This window comes from Miscanthus floridulus, chromosome 18 (assembly GCF_019320115.1).
Source record: "Miscanthus floridulus cultivar M001 chromosome 18, ASM1932011v1, whole genome shotgun sequence".
NCBI lineage: Eukaryota > Viridiplantae > Streptophyta > Magnoliopsida > Poales > Poaceae > Miscanthus > Miscanthus floridulus.
In genome coordinates, this window is record NC_089597.1 from 25,336,004 (window position 1) to 25,356,136 (window position 20,133).

General features: G+C 43.2%; 1 long non-coding RNA gene across 4 annotated transcripts; it reads right to left on the minus strand.

Annotated features, from left to right (window-relative positions):
- Positions 1 to 673: 673 nt before the first annotated feature.
- Positions 674 to 17,655, minus strand: LOC136522332 (uncharacterized). Of its 4 annotated transcripts, none has more exons than XR_010775861.1 (4): positions 16,729 to 17,655; positions 4,367 to 4,494; positions 1,108 to 1,745; positions 674 to 979 (listed from the first exon to the last, which is right to left on the minus strand). It is a non-coding gene; the product is annotated as an uncharacterized lncRNA (long non-coding RNA). The 4 variants fall into 4 exon arrangements; XR_010775859.1 differs by lacking the exons at positions 674 to 979; positions 1,108 to 1,745; positions 4,367 to 4,494 and adding exons at positions 10,728 to 11,480; positions 11,555 to 11,770; positions 11,899 to 11,974; XR_010775860.1 differs by lacking the exons at positions 674 to 979; positions 1,108 to 1,745; positions 4,367 to 4,494 and adding exons at positions 10,728 to 11,480; positions 11,555 to 11,770; positions 11,899 to 12,002.
- Between the last annotated feature and the right edge of the window lie 2,478 nt (positions 17,656 to 20,133).

Consider the following 20,133-nt stretch of genomic DNA (forward strand, 5'->3'; position numbering starts at 1 on the left):
AGTCAAATTCGGAATATGAACAGTGCACGAGCACTCACTTGGGAGTGGCTCAGGCACCCAAACTTTTCACTATTTAAGGCACTATTCAAGGCACTAGCTTTTGAATTTATAGTGGGTGGATAGTGGATGCAGGATGCGTGCGTGATTAGTTATGCGTGCGATTAGTGAATATGCGTATGCATATTTTGCTTCTCAGGATCTTTTGCAGGCTGGTGAGATCAATGTTTCAGCTAATCGTGCGACTATGCTTGTGTCAGCCTACTCGGTACTCACGGTATGCATCACTAGATCGCTTCAGAACCAGGCTAACCCGGTCTTCTCCCTCGCTATCCCCAGCCACACACACACAGGACTCAGGCCCTATCGTCTCCAAGCAGTTCCACCTGAAGGGAACACTTATCTGCGCACACAGGTTCTCTACAAACACCGCTACCAGGGCTAATACGAGAACAACACATACAGATGTTTCTCCTCTGGGTCTATAGCATATATATATAGAGAGAGAGAGAACTACTACCATATAGCTGACTATAAAATAACTTATTCTGTAGCCATTTTGAGTTACAATAATTACTATGTTAATTTACGAGATTATAGTAACTCCTTACTAAGTGGTTTACTATAACGTTATGATAAATATCTCCATATGTTATAGTAACCCAACTATCGTAAATATGTATTGACATTGCGTGCATTTTGTGGAGGAGTCTCTGGAATCTCGCATAGTAGGGGTTGCGCAAGACGTCCTCGTCGTCGAATCTGGTAGCGTAGCCTCTGGCCTCCGAGCCTCCGGCGGCGATGGTGGCGAGGGTCAAGGCGTGGTGTACGTGAACCATGAGGCGCAGGCACTCGTCGTTCCAGTCCTTCGGGGTGGGAACGAAGTCCTGCAGGTAGCCGTCCGCCTCCACCCTTCCGCCCCATCTTCAGCAGGTGCTTCAGGTAGTGCGCGTCGAAGAAGACGCCAGTTGCTCTCTCCAGACTAATAAAAAAGATTTATTAAGCGATTGGCAAGTAGCTGAATATGCATGCATGCTGGTACTGGCCTGATCCTACTAATTGATACCCTAGATTAGAACCGGTTTATGCACGCTGGTAAAGGAAACGTACGGCAAAACGTACTCGTGGGCAACGGCGACGAGGCCGTGGCTCCTGAGGAAGCAAAGCATTCGGCGGAGTCGAAGCCGCAAGGCCTTCAGGCCGGTTGGATAGTCGACGCACGGACGCAGCCACATCGCCGTCACGTTGTGCCGATCCCCACCGGGGTCTACTAGATGGGGTGGGTTGCCTTCTCGTTTGGCGCACACGCGTGGATTAGAGGCGGTTGGAAGGGACAGGACGTCGGAGTGCTGCGCGGTGCGCGGTGGATACGGGAAACAGGCGCATCGAGCCAGTTCGCTGGGGGTTTCTAGGCTGATAAGCTCGATTGATAATGGTTTATTATGAGAGAAAAACACTCTGATATCTACAAGCGAACATGCTCGATCAACGAAACGGAAAACTGGAAAAGGATCCGGCTCGATCAACGAAACGGAAAACTGGAAAAGGATCCGGTGCGGCGAGTCCGCACGGGATTCCCGTGGGCACCTGCCTGCTCCTCCTGACACGTGTCCACCAACATTTGGAGAGCACGTCCGCTCGGCTCCGTTCCCAGTGCTTTGGCTGATTGGCTCGTACATACGTTCTCGGATCCCAACTTTTCCAGTCCTCAGCCAGTGGCGGACCCAAGATCTGAGACCAGGGTAGTCCTAGTAAAAAAATTTCATGTGTAATACTATAAAATCCAAATAAAAAATTCGGCAAACATAGCTATAAATTAACCAAATTACGATAATACATTTAAAATGTTCGAAACTTACATAAATAGGTCCGAAACTTACTCAAATAGACCATACATAAGATAAGGTCTTACAAAAAAAACTACAATTGCAGATGTGTCATTCATAATTGAAGGATCGACACAATACAGATATAAGCACCACGCATCATATGTAATCATGCAGGCAGAAGCTTTTGCCCAAACAACAATTTTTAGGTGTAAAAAAATACAGTAGTATCCTTGTGCACAACAAATTATATGTGAAAATGGTTTACACCCGAAAAATACTACCAAATAGGACCTAAGTTGATATAGGAATTGGGAACATAACTACAGAAGCACCTACCAGTGACTAGTTACTCAGTCAGCCACCGAGGGTAGGGCAGGGCCCGTTGGCTGGGGCCAGGCGACCAGCCGACTAGGGCGGTGCAGTGGATGGCAGCGGCCACTGTGGGGCGCTAGGGGGCGGCGGCTAGACGCGTCCGGCGTCGGACGCCGGTGGACTGGTGGAGCCGGTGGGGCTGCGGGTGTGGGGCGAGCAGGGGTGGGCCTGCTGGCAAGGTAGGGCAGGCGTTCGCGCCGGTGGCGGGTAGCCGGGAGGGGCGGCACGCGGCTGGGGCGGTCGATTGTACCCACGTCGCGTCGGGGTCAGGGGGCGAGGAACGTGGACTCACGGTGTCTTCCGCCTGGGCTGAGACGAGAGTGACCAGGGGAAGCTAGAAGGAGAGCGTTTGGGCTAACTTTTCTTAGTTTCTGAAGAGTAGTAATAGAATTTTGGGCCAAATTTGTGGGTAGTCCTGGGCCTACCTGGACTACCCACTAGGCCCGCCACTGTCCTCAGCTCTGCGTAGGGCTCGGCTCCCACATTGCGTTGCGCTTGGCTCCCACAACGTTGATGAGTTTAGGTATCGCAAGCGGCAAGTCTGAATCTTCACTTCGTCACTGAAAATTCCGTCTGCCGACAAGCAATTTAGTTTATTTTCTACGAAGAAAGAGAATTATATTAAAACTCAGCATAATATATCTGCTATCCCTAAATTATACATGAAAAATATAAAAAAAATTATAATATTATATCTTTATTTCTCCATTGTCTTCTTTCTTAATGGCTTTCCTTGACGCAACTAAATTGCAGCTGCAGCTCTAGCCAGGGGTGAGGTTGGCTTCTACTCCAACGAGGTGGAGGGGTGAGGTCGGCTGCTACTCTGTCGCGGTAGAGGGAACATTGCAAAGGCGCAGTCGGCTTCATATAGAAAGAAAGCTGACTAATCCTAATTGCAATTTTTTCGATTATATACGGTACAACTCAAACACTTACGATGCACGCACACTCATCTTACTATCGACTGGAACATCGTCTACTACTAAAAGACAATGCCATTAAATCCTAGAATATTGGCTCTCATGAGGAGTTAAATCCAAAACATGAGGTGTTACCGAGGCTCTTGTAACCACCAGACTACAGATGTGAACAAGAACCGAGAACATTGCAAGGTAGCATTGCAAAGTATCTCGAGACCTTGTTGGAGCCAGATTGTTCGATTTCCTTTTCTTTCTCATTGTAGCTTCGCCTTAACATTTCTACTAGTCCATTACACGCGCCCTTGCGCGCGCCGACAAATCACCTGATTAAGGCGCAGGTAAAAAACATGTTTAATCTTTGCATGGAAACAATATTAGGAGTTTAATGTAGATATGTCATGCACAAAAACCAAAAGCTTCGAGCTTTTTTTATATGGTGCATGACACATCTACTATGCATACTTTTGAAATCATGGCACTTTCGATGTTGTGGTAATAACGAATTTACAACGCAAATTTTAGAACAATGTCTTAAAACCTCAAGGCCACACAAAGCACTGTAAGCTAACACAGGTGATTAAGAACTTCCACACTACTAAAAACCTTACCGGAAATCATTTCAATGTTACGAAGCTGAGTTAAAACCCTCGTGGCATACTAAAACATGTAGAAAATGTGCACACAAATTGGAGCATCAGTTTACAAACTAAGAAAATAACTCTGTCAAAGATTTTTAGAATAGGAAGGTAGGAGGAAGCAAGGACAACATAAACATAGCTACGGCAAGAGGTATGTTTATTGTGTTCGAATCAATGAAATTGATGCTATATTTATACATCACAGTCACTGGGCTCAGCAACAGTAACATGAATAAGGACATGAACCATTTTATTTTATTTTATTTTATTTTGCGATAGAAGCATGAAACAAAGTGGCATGATTAATAAATGTTCGTCAACAAACCTATAAACTGAGTAGAAATCTAGATTGAGCATTACAGATAAAGTCTCAGACTTGGACAAATAAAAGATAGTGTGCAATATTCTCTGTATTCTCTGTTGGATGAATTTGAGCTAGACCACTGGACCATTGTTTATAAAAATTTAGCAATCCTATGCCAAGCTCAAGATGGCATAGTAATCAGCTGATATTTCAAATTCAGAGGAATCACCTTGGCAAAAAATTCTTTGTTTTAGCTCCTAGCTCACAAAATCCAAACAAAAGTAAATATGTGACATTAGCACTTACCTAATCTCTCTAGAATGAAAGGAAGGGTAACTCTTAATTCAAGCTGTTTGTAATCCTCGTCGCCATTTTTTTTGTTGCGTTGCTCGCCATCCACGTGTACATATTATTTGTTCTCAAACACAAAGCACCTACATTGGCAAACCAACAAGGCAATTTCGGAAATAGTGAGCACTGAAAATAAAATTGTAGTCCAGGATTGCAAGCTGCCATGCTAGCAGTCTAAGTAGGAAACAAATTCAAGCTGCATAAGTTTTTTTTGTGACCTACATCGGCAAACCAGGAGTCATGTAAAAACTAATCGTGTAACCTATTATTCAAGCAATAACAAGAGCATCAATCCTCTTATTATCAAATATTATATACTTTAGTTGCTGTAAATGTCTGAAAAAAATTCTCCCATTGCATTGACTACTTACTGAAAGTAGAACGCTGCCACAATAACATAAACCACCTAACAAGCTCACGATTTAGAATATTTTCAATAAATATACTCTAGATATAAAACATGAACTAATTAACTAAATCAGAATGGACATAAAACGGGGAAACCCAAAATTGAGGGGGATCCCCAACAAATCATTGGGGAGAGCTAGCCCACGTCAGTCCAGCATGAGCAGTACGCCAAAATCAGAACGACAAATGTCGATATGGGAAAAAAAGAAAAAAAAGATGGAGAGAGAACGAATAGAACCGGAGGATAGGGGAATATAAGGGGAGGAGATTTGATCCAGTTCCCCTTCTGAATTCTGGCTTGTAAATAGGTGGACAAAATGTATCAAGTGAACATATCTATGAGGTGGCAATTAAGTGTTTTTTTGTCTTGCTAGTCACATCTAATTTTGAACCCACGATGTAAAGAAATTGCATGGTGTGAGAGAACTTGAGAAAAGCATCGATGTCTGAAGCTAAGGAATTAACAGAACCAAATAAATTGAACCAAACAGAAATGTGATACCCAAGAAAATATCAAAAAAGAAGCAATGTGAACATATTTTTCCCTGCTTCGTCTACTACACAGACTGCAGGTACCGAAACCAGTGAAGCACATATATTTGAGCTGATTCTCGAGATGGGAGTCAACTGCTTGATGATCTAGTTTTTCGTTCACAACAGCATCATGTAAGTAGATGATTTTATTACATAATTAATTTATTTCGTGAACAAATAAAAAGCAAAAAAAAGCTAAACATTACAAAAAATTTCCAACCAGGGATCATACCATTACCTGCAGTAAACAGAAGGAGCACATCTCGTTTGCACAGTTAGCACATTGTGTTTACACTAAAATTTGGAAAGAGAGTCACATAGACCTAGAAGCTCCTAGATCGTATCCTCAAGGGATCAGTTGCGGGTGGATTAGAAACAGCTGATTCAAATGCAAAATCTAGGAATCAACTTTCTTCGGACAGCGCCAGCAGATAACGACAAGGCTACGATCAACGCTAGGACGAAAACATGTTGGACTCTACAAAAAGGAAAAGATTAGAGTCCAAGTTATCTTAAATTAGGAATATTTTCATTTTTTATGCCAAAGTCTGTAACAAATCGTGCTAAAATAAGATTCATGCTTAGGCTCCGGGTATAAATACCAAACCCCGGCTATTGTAAGAGGAACCAATCAATCAAATACAAGTCAATTACTTTTTTTGGCTCCGACCACCCCTTAGGAGTAGGAGTAGAGTAGATCTCGGTGAGTTCTTCAGCGAGTACGGCTGCATCGATCCGGTCGACCTACACTGCTTGTTGTAAGTACTGTCATGGTTTATACCTCTGTTCGTATGGCTGCATCGATCCGGTCGACCCCCACTGCGGCTCTAGTATAAACTAGTTATCGACTCTTGCGTAATTCAAGTATGGCCTGTGTGATTCTGCCTCACACCCCACTGCTTGAATTAGATTGAGGTCAAGTTATCGGCTCTACCTTGGAATGACACTCTTTGGTAGATTCATTAAGTTACCAATATTGCTTATGTTTTCATTGTTTATCTAATTACAGCAATATCACTCTGCCCGATTGAGATTGATCCAGATCGGCCTTATATCTTATTTAACCAATCATTTGCTAATCTTAAACTGATCTAATCTATATCTTAAACGATAAGTTATGTTTTTATTGGTTGTTTTATATCAATCTTAATCGTGCATAGCGTGCGGTTAAGGCATGTTCGATCTTGAGTAGATCTATTAGTTAGCGAGAACCGTTCCATGGCCCGTCATTACGGCCTATGGAATTCTGCCTCTCACCCCACTGTTGGCACCGTGGAGTGAGAATCGTTAGTTGGTAGATCCGTTCCTGAGAAGGCATGACCTTAACTGTGCGCTATGCCTGAATCGGCTGTTTAGCCGATATTGAATGCTTTCACGAACAGTTCACATCACGAGATCGTTGAAATAGAGATAAGTTGAAAGATGTGTTAGCCCCATGATCTTATTATTATATTATGGCATGCATGATTCTGCCTCATGCCCCACTGATATTAGTAATGTGTTAGGGTCGTCGAGTCTATTGTTGTTTCTACGACCTGCATGATTCTGCTTCATGCCCCCACTGATCATGGCGATAGATGAGATCTAACATGTTCATTAGATTTATCTTTATTAGATGGTTGAGCGGTGTTGAATTGTTTCTTTACATAAACAGGAGTTCGGTTACTTGTAATTATTGGCTCAGTATAAACCAATCATCATCGATATCTTATTGCCATTGATTAATGTTTGCTTAAATGATATTTATTCTAAATGATAACCGATTCTTCTTCACACGACCCTATGAACTCTAACTGACTTATTCTCATGAATATACTGGGATAGGCTATTTAGCCGATTTCCTTCTATATCGGCTCTCATAGCCGTACTTTCAAAACTGTCTGGCAACACCGACAAGTTCTGCCCTTAATTACTGATGAACTTTCACTCCTTGTCAATTGTAGGGTTAAATTGACTGGCATACCTCGGGAGGATTGCGCATGATCGACCACCCCTGCGCTAAAGCTAGGTGGATCTACTCCATCAAGCGGACCTTTTCGGCTTGCTGCGTGTGTCCTCGGCACGGGACAAAATTATGTGTCGACACACATTTCTGGCACACCCAGTGGGACCCCACAATCATCATGGCGGTTTACAACAACGACAACATCCTTATGGTACATTATGAAGACCTACCTAATGAAGATAAGGATATAATCAACAAAGCTACAGAAGAATTTCAGAAGAAGTGTTTGTTGTCCTACACCAAAACACATGACAGCACAGTTATTCAAAAATTTCTACTACCAAGAGTTCTACTACACGGACAGACAGATACAGTTGAAGCTGAAGATAGGTGTTTCTTTGTAGAAGCCATAGACAAATCTGTTCGTGATGCCCTATCAAGCCGCAATGAAGCTTTTGTTGATGCATTTCACAACGCCATGAAAGAGGTGATTCATGGAATTCCAGATAGTCAGGTTTAATCAACTTGTTACAACATTCCAGATTCGTTGACCCAAGGGACTAATCAAGTCGGCACCAGCCATCAAGAAGCAGCACCAGCTGGTAATGGTGAAGTCCAGGCACTTCAAGGTTCATCTGAACAAACTTTAGGTACTGCTACAAATCAGATACAGTACAATCCTGTACTGTTAGTACAGTGTGTGCAGCAGCCGGTGGGGCAAAGTCAAAACCTGATGATCAATTTTGGCACATCAGGCCGTATACCGTCATCGGCTCAGAAGATAGCACCATCCATTTAGAGGATCCGTAGAGATATATATCCTTATGTCTATAATCAGAGACTTCAAGCAGTAAGCCAGCAAAGGACCCAACAGATTGAGATTCCACAAGGCTATCATTATGGCACAGATTATAACACCCTCCACATGATACTAAATCTAGGGTATCAATGCACACGGAATTTCAATCCATAGATGGGTCAGCAAGTACCGAGAAATCCGAATCCGCAAGCTGACGAGTTGCTGCTCCAAGTGACCGAGATGATGAAGAGTTAGTTTGGTCTGAAGCCAAAAGGAATGACTTTTTTGTACAAACGCTCATATCTAGAATGGTATGATTTGGTCGCCCTCCCTACAAATTACGGGCTCTCGAAATTCGCCAAGTTCACTAGTCAAGACGGCACAAGTACAATAGAACATGTCAGTCGGTATCTTATACAATTGGGCTGACCTAGAGAAGAAGTTTTATACATATTTTTACACTAGGACTAGAGAGAAGAAAATAACCGATTTGACAACCATGAGACAGAGGACTAATGAATCGGGCACTGAGTTCCTTCAGAGATTCCGAGAGACTAAGAATCTGTGTTTCTCGTTGAACTTGGCAGATGATCAGTTAGCTGCTTTAGCCGTCCAAGGAATGCTGCCGATGTGGAAAGAGAAGCTGCTGAGACAGGAATGTGATAACTTGGGTCAATTGGCCCAACGAGTGGTAGCACTTAATAGCCAATTTTAGAGCATACATAGAGATACCCGATTCTAGAAGAGTACTTCAGTAGCCTAAGCTTACGATCCATATTCAGTCAATGACGGCTATGAAGATGAAAAAGAAGAGGTCGCTGCAGCTGAATGGAATTAGGGCAAGAAGACAGTGATGGTGCCAAATCCTTGGGGAAGGGAAGTTGAGGAGAGTTATGACTTTGATATTACCAAATCGAACAAGCTCTTCGATTTCTTGCTTGAGAAGGGGTAGATCAAGTTGTCCGATGGTCATGTCATGTTGCCCCCTGATCAGTTGAAGAACAAGAAGTTATGTAAATTCCATAACGCTACTTCTCATTCCACTAATGAATGCAGAATCTTCAGGCAGCATATACAGAGAGCTATTCAGCAAGGAAGGCTCAAATTTGATACGCCTCGGAAGATGAAAGTCGATGATAATCCTTTCTCAGGAGATCAGAACATGGTTAATGCTGGGCTGTTCAAAGAAAAAACCAAGGTCCTAACATCGACCAAATCGAGAGAAGCTGGAACAGTCGATCCAGAAATACAAATATCGGCTGATGAGTACAGAGAGATTAGAAGATATCGTGCCGAACAAAAGAGCCGATACGAGCAGGGGAAGACGTCGAAAGCAGAGACGTCAAAACCTTGGGTCACATCTCGGATTCTATTGAATAAATGGTAGCGGCAGAAGAAAAAGGATTATCAGCGTTGGTTAAAAGATCAAGCATCAATTAGAAGAAGAGAAGTATGAAAGGGAACAAGCTGAATTACATTGGAATTTTCCTTTCTTTAGACATTGCTAGAATGAAGGTTTAAAGTTGCCTACCAGACATGACTGTCCAGAATGCAGCAATCAATATCGAGAGTATAGGCAATCTCGAACCAACCGCCGGTCTATCCATGCTCAAGATGCATATCATTATAACAACATGGATCAGCACTTAAAAAACAAAAGTGTTCATGATTGGTTGGGGAAAAGAGTCATTGGCTAGAACTGGGCTGATCATGAAGAGGAAGGAGCTGAAAGAATATACACATGGCAGGAAGGCCAGTGGTGCCCAGGAGATTTGACGAGAAGCCAAAAGAGGAGGGTGCAGCGCCTAAGGAACAGATAGATGGAACAGGCTCAGGCACCCGGTAAAACTCAAGCATGGCGTACCAAGCAGATAGCTGATAAGAGGCAACCATTGGCTAATATCCAAATGGCTTTTCGGTTACCGTCAAAATTCAGAGCTCCGGCAGATCAGGAAGTTTATTCAGACTTTGACGAGTCAGAGTATAAAGAGATGGTTGCCAAGTTAATAGTCGTGCAGCAAGCGATATTTGACAGACCAGGCAAACATCGACACTTGAAGGCGTTATATATGAAAGGTTTTATTGATGGAAAGCCGATGAGCAAGATGTTGGTGGATGGAGGTGCATCTGTCAATCTTATGCCTTATACTACTTTTTGTAAGCTTGGCAAATGACTAGAAGATCTGTTGGAAACTGACATGATGCTTAGAGACTTCAGAGAGAATACGTCTAAGACCCAGGGGGCAATAAACGTCGAACTGACAATCAAGAGTAAAACTTTGCTCACCACATTCTTCGTTATTGATGGGAAAGGATCATACAGTTTACTCCTCGGTCATGATTGGATTCATGCGAATTGCTACATATCGTCGACCATGCATCAATGTTTGATTCAATGGCATGGAGATGATATCGAACTGGTTCGTGCTGATGAGTCCGTAAGCATCGCGACAGCCGATCCAGTCTTTTGGGAACTAGGAGATTTTGAGTGTTTTTCTGACAAGACATGAGAAGGAGGCTTCATTAAAATCAGCAATGAAAGCCAACAACTGATGCAAGCGATCGGCTCTAAGAGTTTGTTTTAGTAGAAAAGTCACAGCTTCACGTTGGCTGTTGGATCAAAAGAAAATGAGTATTAAGTCTTGGAGATGGGTTTAGGCCGACGTACGTGAAGGCTGAGTTAAAGTGTAAATGTGATTCAGAGTTAATGGATTTCTTAAGAGAAGCTCTATTTCGCTTAATAGGACGCTTGACCTGGGTTGATTACTCGTCTGCCCTTTTATATTAAAAATTCTACTAGATGTTATCCTGGCGTCTGGGCAACATTTGATAGTCGATTCATTCTCGGCTCTAATTGCCGATACCGTAAGGGTATCGCCTGTAGTTCAAAAATGAAAATCTACAAAGGCAATAAAAGCCGATATAATATGTATCACCTATAGAGCAAAAACAAAAGATATAAACATTCACAGTCATACACGAAGGCATTGCATTGAAACACAATCATAAAGGAACATGAGTCTTCATTCATTGGTTTGTCCTAAATGCAAACTAATCGAAGACCTTGTTCACCACATCTTGAGTGGGTGTAATATCCATAATGGCCTCTGCCGCTGTGGTGAAATCTTCTATTAGATCTTCATGTCCCTCAGGGCCATCGTCGACCGGGAAGCCAACCTCCATGGTATGAAGATCATGCCCGGTTTGGACCTACGCCGTAGTTAGCGCCACTACCACACCATGACGAACACCATGGAGAGCAATCTCTTGGACGTGGACTGAAATGTCTTGGAGATGAAAGTCAATAGGGGACCCCCTTGCATTGATGATGTCTGCGGCCACATTCGCCGCCGATTGAAGAGATTCCAGTTGCACCATTTGAGCTGGCAATTGCAGAAGAATATCAAGGCAAAGGCAATGGAAACTAGGATGGAAACATTCATGAAGCTCATCATACCTGCTACTGCGGCGTCAGACTCAGCCAGCCGCGCTCGAACAGCATTGGTCTCCTCCTTTGTCGCATTAAGAGCAGCTTGGAGGACTCCCAAACGAATCTCTAGCTGACCATTATTCAAAATCGCCTTGGAATAGCGGTCATCGGCCACCCTCTATTCTCGGAAGAAGCACCGAGCATCATCACCGTCATATAAGTTGGAAGAACCCAATGACGAAACTAGCACAAAAGAAGCAGCGTCAGTGGGATTGTTAGTCCTAGAAAAGGAGTGAAGGCTATCATTCATAAAGAGCTTATAGGCAAGTCGGAGCATACCATCATCGTGAAACAAGGGTTGCCAATCTTACCTTATGCGCCGAGAATGCTGGTTCATCGGCATGTCTTCCGCTGGGATTTCCTCTACCGCGTGCTTGCCTTGATTACCTTCATCGGCCATGAGGAACGAGTGAATCTGTAGAAAAGAGGAGTGGAACCGCTGCAAAGTTTTGGCAGACGGGAGAAAGCGAAGGAACGGTTGCAAATAGAGAGGTGTTTGAAGCCGGAGCCCTCGGTTGGTATTTGAGGACATGAAGCAAAGAGACGGACGCCTCGGGACGTGTAAAAGGCAACAGCAATTAATGGAAGGCGAAGCACCACTTCACTAGTGCCGATAGAAATACAGCACTGAGCAACTGAAAGGCAGGAAATCAAAGGGTTCTCTTAATAAAAGTCGTATTTTTAGACTTGGTTAAACCAAAGGGCCTGGATCGACTATATCAAATCGGCTCTTTAGCCAAAAAAGCAAGCATAAACAAAAGTAATGTGCATAATGCCAAGACAGGAAAATTATCTGCTAAATGTCGCCTATTACAAATTACGGGCTGAGGAAAACCCTGCCTACTATGTCATCGGTCAAGGTATTAAAAGCTACAGAATTGGCGGCACTCATGAAATCCTCGACCAAGCGCTCTTGAACCCTAGGGTATGTTGCGACTGGAAACTATGGGGAAGAAGCTGAAGATTTTGGCTCAAATGGGCTTGGGCGGCAGCCAACGCCATGGTAGCGCCATGACGGACTCCATGAAGAGCAACCTCCCTAACACGATTCAGAATGTCATGCAAACGAACCACCAGAATGGCACCCCTGGCATTGACAAATCCCGCCGCATGATCCGCAGCTGATCGAAGGCTCTCCAATTGAGCAGATAGATCTAAAAGATTCAAAGGGGAGGTGATCAGAGTCTCGGAGACAAAATTGAAAAGAAACAGTGGTTACGACAGGTATCTCACCCGTAATTCTAGCCTCGGCCTTGGCCAACCTATCCTCCACTAAATCGACCGCATGAGGTGATCGACATCGAACCATGGCCAGGGCCGATTCTATGAGGGATAGACACTCAGTGAGACTTTGGCCATGTCGATCAATGGAGGCAAGCAGATCGTCATTATCAATCTGCCTCATCTGATGGCAAGGGGGCTGGCGGCAAGTCATCGATGAGGAAGGCATTGAAGGCCGAACAGAGTCAGCCTTGTTCCCCAAGGCAGCGGAGGCATCGTGGGATATACCCTCTTGACAACGAAGGCACTGACACAATGATGCAGATCCAATGAAGACCTTCTCAGGAAACCTCTTGCTATTCTCCATGATCTCTGACCTACGGGAAAGCAGGAACTATGCTAAGGGTGCAGAAGGTTTGGGGCAAAGTGAGTTATCCTTATATCAACTGCCGAGACCTGTTTATATAGCCCAGGAAGGCGAGAAGATAGATTTCGCCAGGGGTGTGAGTTTGGAATCAGAAATAGAAGCGGAACGGCACTCTAGAAGTTCAGGAGACAGATAACGGAAGGGTAACAAATTCGAACTTATCATTTCCCCAAACTACGAAGCATCGTGGGACGGATACAAAGAATCTACATTGACTAGAGATCTACCCACCAAGGCCTCTTTGGATTGAAGGGAGTCTGGATCCCCATAAGGCCGAGGGTCATCGTGAACCAAGTCATATCGGCCCATTGATAAGATTGTGCATGAGAAAGGGAAGAGCCGCTTACCTAGCAGGTACCCAGCTAATTCCTCGGTGACTGGGAAACCGCTGAAAAGAAGCTTTGGCTTTCCCAATAGGCATTTGATGGAACAAACAAGGGGAAGATGTCCACGTATTCTAGCCTTCACAAAACACTAAAACATCTTTGTGAGCATGGAGAGAAGACTTAGGTGATATCATAAGAATTCTTCTAACTACGATGGCAGGTCTTCTTGCTCAATGAAATGCTAGAATAAGTGGCATAATTACCCCATGCACAAGAATTCTTCTAACCGCTCAAGATCTGCATAGCAAAGGGATAAACTATGGAGGATCCAGTGGGATAGGAAACACCCGAGGAGGCAGATAAAAGCGAAATATGGCTGAATTGTTGAATTTGCTCTCACTAGGGTCGAATAGCCATTTTATAGCTGGCTTGGGAGGATGAGTCCAAACGCCCGTGGAGCAATAATGCTCTGAAAAAGTTTTGAGGCATGGGCTCATGGTTTGATACGGACGGCGATGAATAGTAGACCCCAAGATTCCTTACCCGTGACTACAGGCCTATCGGGAGCATGTACATAGTAATTTTGGAACAAAAGTTCTTTTGTCCCAAAATTGGGGGGTATGTGTTTACACCAAAATTTGGAAGAAGAGTCACAGAGACCTAGAAGCTCCCAGGATCGTATCATCAAGGGATCAGTTGCGAGCGGATTAGAAACAGCTGATTCAGACGCGAAATCTAGGAATCGGCTTTCTTCGGACAGCGCCAACAGATAACGACAAGGCTACGATAAATGCCAGGACAAAAACATGTTGGACTCTACAAAAATGGAAAGATTAGAGTCCAAGTTATCTTAAATTAGGAATATTTTCATTTTTTATGCCAAAGTCTGTAACAAATTGTGCTCAAATATGATTCATGTTTAGGCTCCGGGTATAAATACCAAACCCCGACTATTGTAAGAGGAACTAATCAATCAAATACAAGTCAATTACTTTTTTGGCTCCGGCCACCCCTTAGGAGTAGGAGTAGAGTAGATCTCGGTGAGTTCTTCAGCGAGTACGGCTGCATCGATCCAGTCGACCTCCACTGCTTGTTGTAAGTACCGTCATGGTTTATACCTCTGTTCGTATGGCTACATCGATCCAGTCGACTCCCACTATGGCTCTAGTATAAACTAGTTATCGACTCTTACCTAATTCAAGTATGGCATGTGTGATTCTGTCTCACACCCCACTGCTTGAATTAGATCGAGATCAAGTTATCGGCTCTACCTTTGAATGACAGTCTTTGGTAGATTCATTAAGTTACCGATATTGCTTATTGCTTTCATTGTTTATCTAATTATAGCAATATCACTCTGCTCGATTGAGATTGATCTGGATCGGCCTTATATCTTATTTAACCCATCGTTTGCTAATCTTAAACTGATCTAATCTACATCTTAAACGATGAGTTATGTTTTTATTGGTTGTTTTATATCAATCTTAATCGTGCATAGCGTGCGGTTAATGCATATTCGATCTTGAGTAGATCTATTGGTTAGCGAGAACCGGTCCATGGCCCGTCACCACAGCCTGTGGGATTCTGCCTCTCACCCCACTGTTGGCATCGTGGAGTGGGGATCGTTAGTTGGTAGATCCGTTCCTAAGAAGGCATGACCTTAACTGTGCGCTATGCCTGAATCGGCTGTTTAACCGATATCGAATGCTTTCACAAATAGTTCACATCACGAGATCGTTGAAGTAGAGATAAGTTGAAAGATGTGTTAGCCCCATGATCTTATTATTATATTACGACCTGCATGGTTCTGCCTCATGCCCCACTGATATTAGTAATGAGTTAGGGTCGTCGAGTCTATTGTTGTTTCTACGGCCTGCATGATTCTGCCTCATGCCCCACTGGTCATGGCAATAGATGAGATCTAACATGTTCATTAGATTTATCTTTATTAGATGGTTGAGCGGTGTTGAATTGTTTTTTTACATAAATAGGAGTTTGGTTACTTGTAATCATTAGCTCAGTATAAACCAATCATCATCGATATCTTATTGCCATTAATTAATGTTTGCTTAAATGATATTTATTCTGAATGATAACCGATTCTTCTTCACATGACCCCATGAACTCTAACTGACTTATTCTCATGAATATACTGGGATCAGCTATTTAGCCAATTTCCTTCCATATCGGCTCTCATAGCCGTACTTTCGGAACTGTCTGGCAACACCGGCAAGTTGCGACCTTAATTACTGATGAACTTTCTCTCCTTGTCAATTGCAGGGGTCAAATTGACGGGCACGCCTCGGGAGGATTGCGCAGGATCGACCACCCCTACGCTGAAGCTAGGCGGATCTGCTCCATCGAGCGGACCCTTCCGGCTTGCTGCGTGTGTCCTCGGCACGGGACGAAATTCTGTGTCGACACATTGTGAGCACCGGCTGATTCTGCCCAAAACTACGACAAGGGGCAACAACGTGTGGTGTGGTCTAATACTAATATTAATTTTGGGTTTAGCCCATGCAAAAGGAAACTTATTCAACAAGAACAAACCCGTGAAACCAATTTAACTTATGCAACACGAAGTAAACATTGTCAGAGTGATGATAATGTAGAAATGGTAGAGGTAGTCTTGTAGAACAATAGAACCATAAAGAGCAGTGTGAGTTGTACCAGGTTAATATTATGAGTGCTAATATGTCATGAAACCAACCACACAAACCTGATTTAGAGTAAATCTACACCCAAAAAACAAGGGTAGAAAATTACACTTCTTTGAGCAGCATAGTCAAGTTTCGAAGGAAATCTCTGCGTATGCAATAGATGAATTCATCTAAACTGTGTGTGGCCTCAAAATTCTTGGAAACATTAGTAGAAGATGGGAAACAACATATTGAACCGAAACATCTTGCGCTAGGTGCTATAACAATTAGAGGATATTTTGGACATGAACATAAAACAAAGAGGTCAGATATTTTGGACATGCAACTACGAACATAAAACAAAGAGAGTAGAATATATGGCACCTAAATAGAAATTTATCTAGCCTCAGATATTTTGAACCTCTAGGTACCAGTATGAAGATGGAAACACTACATATAAGGGTGTACATGAATTAAGAGGCGCGTAGAACTAAGATGCAGCTGGTAGAGTGTTTTGCTGGTGCTAACCTGTTTTGCTGGTCCATAACCGCACTATCGTCAGAGCATTAAACCTAGCACCCACCATCAGCGCATAACTGTGCATTTATCACCACAATATCCCTGCGAGGAAGAAAACAAATATTGAATGTATCAACCATTGTAAATAGGTGGTAAAGAGGAAAAATGTTATAGAACTTTAGCTAAATTATGTCATACTACTTTATTATACACAGAACACGTAGCAGAACCACCGCACAATATTGTTCGAAATCTAAATATGGAAGTGCGGATTTTACAGCAAAATTCTAAAAAACGTGAATGGAATACTCCATACTAAAAGTAATCAGACAAAAAGTGAAAAATGGCAGCAACAAATTTCAGCAGCTCTTCCATACTCATGGCATATATCAAAACAAGAATGGATGGAGTACAGCATGGACCCTCTCCCTGGAGGTGGCATGGCAAAAAATCAGTAAAGATTAGAAAACAAATAAATCATGTATGGAGGAAGCTACTTATTAGTGCGCGCCTGGGGGCCTGTGCGAGTTTGCCATCACCGGGAGGGAACGCAGGCTGTAGCGGCGACCAATGACCTGTGCAAAGGGGAAGATGGAGGAGGAAGGATTCGGGGAGGAGCCATGAGACCGAGCGGGAGGGCCTCGCCCGGCGAGCTGACCAGTCGGCGCGGCCGGCAAGGAAGGGCCGAAACCCTAGGTCAGGTCGCCGGTGCACCAGGGGCGGAGAGGCCGGCGCGGCGCTCAGCGGCAACGACCTCGTCGGGGGTGCAGCGAGGACGGCGCTCCGGAGCCCGGCCTCGTGAGGGTTGAGACGGGTGTGCCGGTGAGGAAGGGTCGGCGGCCTCGCGAGGGCGGAGACGGGTGCGGCGTTGGGCACGGTGCGGGGAGGAGAAGAGTCGGGAAGGAGAGGAGAACTGTCGGGAAGGACATGTGTGGGGAAGAAGCAGCTGGAAGCTGAGTATATATTTGTTTATCCGGATTCTTATGTGAAGCCAGAGAAGGCAAGTAAAATCAGAGGAGAAGGAGTTGAAAGAGAGGGGAAACACAAGAAGCAGCTTCGAATAGAAGAGGACCCAACCAATCTCAGCCACACGATGGCAGATCGAACGGCTAGGAACAATTCGGGTGACGTGGACGCGGTTCTTGGCGCCCAAAGCAAACTGGCTTAATGATAGTAGATACACTACTAAAGTAAATTTAGTGGGTACTCTCAAAAAACTATAAACCGATCACAGTGACAGATATGATGAGAAAAAGATGGCCTATTACCATTTAAGCGGTAATAGTTCACTCTACATTTTTTTTGTTGAGAAACGTTTTCTCAAAAAAATAACTAATCAACCATTCTATAAGGGGCGCCACATGCAAGTATGTGACAGTGGTGGTAATCATCATCGTTAGATAGATCACTGAATCTATTTTTATAATAAACTTACTTGAAGATATAAATATTGCTAATATTTTCTACAAACATAGTCAAACTTAAAAAAGTTTGACCAGCACGAATCCCATAGCGACACTTATTTTTGACATAGGGAGTATATGTGAGACGAATACATGGTGGTTGTGCATGTTTTGTTTTGCTTCTAGCTTGTTAATGACCGTGGCCACACGGTTTGCCACCACACAAAGAAGTAGCGCATGGGCAAGGGCCGCCGGGGCATGACTGCCAAGGCTCGTGGGCGCAGTTGCGTCGGTAAGAAAGAGAGGACGTGGAGAAGGAGATGAGGAAGAAAGAGAGACTGAGGGAAAGGGCATTATGATCGTTTTATTATTTTTGTCTATCATACAAAGTTATTTTGCCAAACAGTTCATCAAAACAGAGCTTGGGTTGTATCAGGGCTAAGCAAAATGTTAGTGTAATGGAGAGAGCCTTTTGTAATTGTAATCTCCTTTTTCTCTTTTGGGCTTTGAAAGCCTTGTAAACTGTACATTTCCTATATAATAAAAAAAATTAAGTAGGGGCTCCCCCTGTTGACCCCTTAAAAAACAATTTTAGCTCGATGGGTAGAGCCGTTTGTTGAGGTGAAGCTAAAAAAACCTACTTTACTTGTGAGACTGAGCTGTATAAAAGAGGGCCGGGTTTCCCGATAACGATGCATGCATACCGTTTGCATGCGGTTTGAAAACTCCCATGATTTTAGGAAGCCTACCTTGCGCCATATGACCGGGACGAGCCCGGTTAATAGAGTTTCCTTTAGTTCTCAATGGCTAAGATTTGCTTCATGTCTTAGAGGTAGAAGGTGTACCGTAGCAACACTTAATTTTGGGCATGTTTAAATGAGCTAGGCTAGTTACTATTTGGGCTAAAAATTAGCTCAAATTAGCCAAGGTTGTCTAGCTAGTTGGCTAAGAGCATCTCCAAAAGTTTCCTAAATCCCTTCCTAATCCTTAGTTTTTAGCAATATGAGAAAAAAAACCTCTCCAACAACTCCTAATCCATCATCTTAATCTTTTAGAACTTAGGAAAAATCACGCTCTTCCGTGTAAAGTTAGAGCATCTCCAAGAGTATCATATTTTTTTCTCCTAAAAACATGTAGTTTTGTAACTCCTAAAAAGATATTGGCAGGAAAAACAATGACCATCTCCAAGAGTTTCTAATAATCCACACCTAAAACATAGAAGACAATTTTACATCAGAAATCCTATACTATTTCTAAATTATCGTAACCACTTTTATATATTCTTTGTCTCTCGGACGTGTACATCAGGAATCCCTTCCTACTTCTTATTCTTTCACACACCGATACACGTGGACCGATACGCACGGGATCCGCGCGACCGCTGCTATGCGCAAAGTTACGCGTGACGGGGGAGGATTTACCAAGTGCGTAAATTTTAGGAGCATAGATTAGTAGTTGTTGGAGAGGTGTTTTTTTCTCATCTTGCTAAAAACCAAGGATTGGGAAGAGAGATAGGGTATTCTTGGAGATGCTCTTACGCGCTTTTGAGTTGCGCGTATCTTCTCTCCCCGCGCTTGTTTGTCAGCCAATGTAAAGGTGGAAGGGCGTGAAAAGAATAAAGAGTATGAAAGGGTTCCTGATGCAAATGTATAAGAGAGAAAGAATATATAAAAGTGGTTAGGATAATTTAGAAATAGTATAGGATTCCTGATGTACATGTCCGAGAGACAAAGAATATATAAAAGTGGTTACGATAATTTAGAAATAGTATAGGATTCCTGATGTAAAATTGTCTTCTATGTTTTAGGAGCGGATTATTAGAAACTCTTGAAGATGGCATTCTTTATTCCTTCCAATATTATTTTAGGAGTTGTAAAACTTCATATTTTTGGGAAGAAAATATTGGGTACTCTTGGAGTAACTAGTTGAAAACTTGTCTACCACCCTCCTGTTTTGATACGCTAGAGCTAATTTAGACTATTTTTTAATAGCTAGTGATTAGCCCTGAATC